Below are 2622 nucleotides of genomic sequence, written 5' to 3'. Positions count from 1 at the left end.
GAGAATTCTGTCTTCGATCACTCCTTTGATTTTTTCGAGCGGCATTATGTGTCAAACCGTTATTCATTCGATCTATGACGTATGGTTAATATCGGTCTCTGTTCGACCTCGGGTCTCTATCGATGTCCATCTGGTTTTTAATAACCGATCTGTTTGGATGTGTGGAAGGAGTTCCTAATTAGTCGTCTTCGACCCTGATCTTTGATTGATATCGATTGTGCACATCTGCCCAAATTATTTCCGGGTACTCGATCAAATTTTATTTCAGCCAACATGATGCCATCGAGCTTCGCTCGTTCAACCCTTGAGTAAAAGCTTGGACGGCCCAATCGTCTGTGACCGGTGATAATTCCATGCGTTCCATTTGAAATCGGGACACGAACTCCCTCAGCATTTCATTATCCCTTTGTTTTACTTTGAAAAGGTTCGATTTCCTCGTTACAACCTTTATGGCACCGGCGTGTGCCTTTACAAATGAATCCGATAACATGGCAAATGAATCGATGGAATTTGGTGGCAGGTTATGATACCAAATCATTGCTCCCTTTGAGAGTGTCTCTCCGAATTTTTTCAACAACACGGATTCGATTTCATCATCTTTCAAATCATTACCCTTGATGGCATACGTGTAAGAGGTGACGTGTTCGTTGGGATTAGTCGTACCGTTATATTTGGGGATTTCGGGCATAAGGAATTTTTTGGGGATTGGTTTTGGGGCTGCACTCGAGGGAAAAGGCTTTTGTACGAATTTTTTGGAATCCAACCCTTTTATCATGAGTGGAGCCCCTGGGATTTGATCGACCCTGGAATTATATGTTTCTACTTTCTTATCATTGGCTTCGATTCGATTTGTGAGCTCCTTAAGTATTTTAGCAATTTTAGTAGTAGTCCCCGATTCTTGCTCGTTCGACCTTACTACAGCTGGCTCTGTTCGGTGGGCAATTTCTCGAGGTGGACTGGGTTCCGGTGTGCTTGGTAGCTGGGTTTGGCTCTGTAACTGTGCTATCGCTACCTGCTGGGCTTGCAACATTTCAAAGATCATACGCAAGTTGACTTCGTTCTCCTCCGCGTTATGGGAGTCTCGCGCTGCAGATCGAGCACCTCCATGAATGCTATTTTCAGGCTCGGAACGTTGATTTGCCTCAAAGGCCACATGCGAGTTGACATCTAGCGGTACTTCGACTCGAGCTTCAATGACATAAATAAGCCGTCCGGCCATGGGAATCAAGTTATTGGTTTCGTCTTGAAGGCCGGCTTCGATGTCGGTAGGTAAAGCCATTAATCGAGGTTTTGCCATTGCTAGTTCGAAGTCAGAGACACCCTCAAAAGACGAGCGTAAACTGATGTGTGTTGCAGATTTGTATCAAACAAACATTGTTATCCTTAGCTTCACGATGGGTGCCAAACTGTTTTACCCAAAAAACGGATAGAGTTAAATTTGTACGTAATTCTAAGGATATGTGATATAGCTTAATACAAACCGTAAGGACAAATAGAAATATCAAATATGGATTGCAAAGGGTACAAAGTAAACACGGTTGTAAAGAAGATGATTTTTTAGGACTGAACATGTTGAACTAATTTATGAAGTTTAGAAGAACAACTCTTCTCTATATAAGAATATGGTGCTTGAATTACAATGTAAAAAAAACTACCCCTTACAGAAATCATAACCATTCCCTTTATAGTAGAGGGACCTTACTTTAAATATAATTAAAAATACATAGTGGGAGGCCCATGATATATCAGCTTTTTCATAATTCCTGCCAGGATTCTCTCCTCTAGTGGGATTGCAACGGATCTTGTCTGTAAGCTCGATATTGACTCGAGTGTTCGGTCTCGACTCGAACTCTCGATCTTGACTTGAGCTCGATTCTGACTCGGATCCTTGCATTGGTTCGGGGTCAGGGCTGGTCGGTCTCTGAATCATAAGCTCGATAACTTTACTTTGCATCATAGTTCGATTTGGATTCGAACCTGATAATGATATCAAGTTCGACATTGACCGGTCCCTCGGGCTCGAAGATTGTTTGTACCATCTTCAGAACTCATTTTGAAGTCTTACTCCAATCTATTATGTTTTGACCTCGACCGATCGTACGAAGGCCGAAAATCTATTTCGACCGTATACACAAACTAAATAAAGATTTTTTCTATGTAAGAAACACACTCAAAGATCTTCTTTTATATTTTTAAGTGTGATCAGCAACATTAGATGCAACGGAAAAAAATCATGGATGAGGTAGCAAACAAGGTTATGAAACAAAGAAAAAAATATACAAGATTCCATAAACCTAATAAAAAAAGGATCTTTTTCAATAGGTATGGTTGAAATTCATTGAAAACGTATAGATGGATCAATATACTAAATTTGAGGAAGATTGAAGGTGATTTGAACTGATTTGGATGAAAATTCGTAGTTAAAATTAAGTTTAAAAATATTCTTCTACAACACATGTATCTCATACATATGTATACATTTGATACACATATGATACACATTTGATACACGTATGATACATATAGAAGTCACAAAAAGCTATTTTGTATTAATTTTAAACTCAGTACAATAGACATGCTAGGCGTGTTGTACTGTTTGGTTGTATTTTTTTCGTGCGTAGT

This window comes from Nicotiana tomentosiformis, chromosome 1, assembly GCF_000390325.3.
Source record: "Nicotiana tomentosiformis chromosome 1, ASM39032v3, whole genome shotgun sequence".
In the NCBI taxonomy this organism is placed as follows: Eukaryota; Viridiplantae; Streptophyta; class Magnoliopsida; order Solanales; family Solanaceae; genus Nicotiana; species Nicotiana tomentosiformis.
This window is presented reverse-complemented; position numbering follows the sequence as displayed.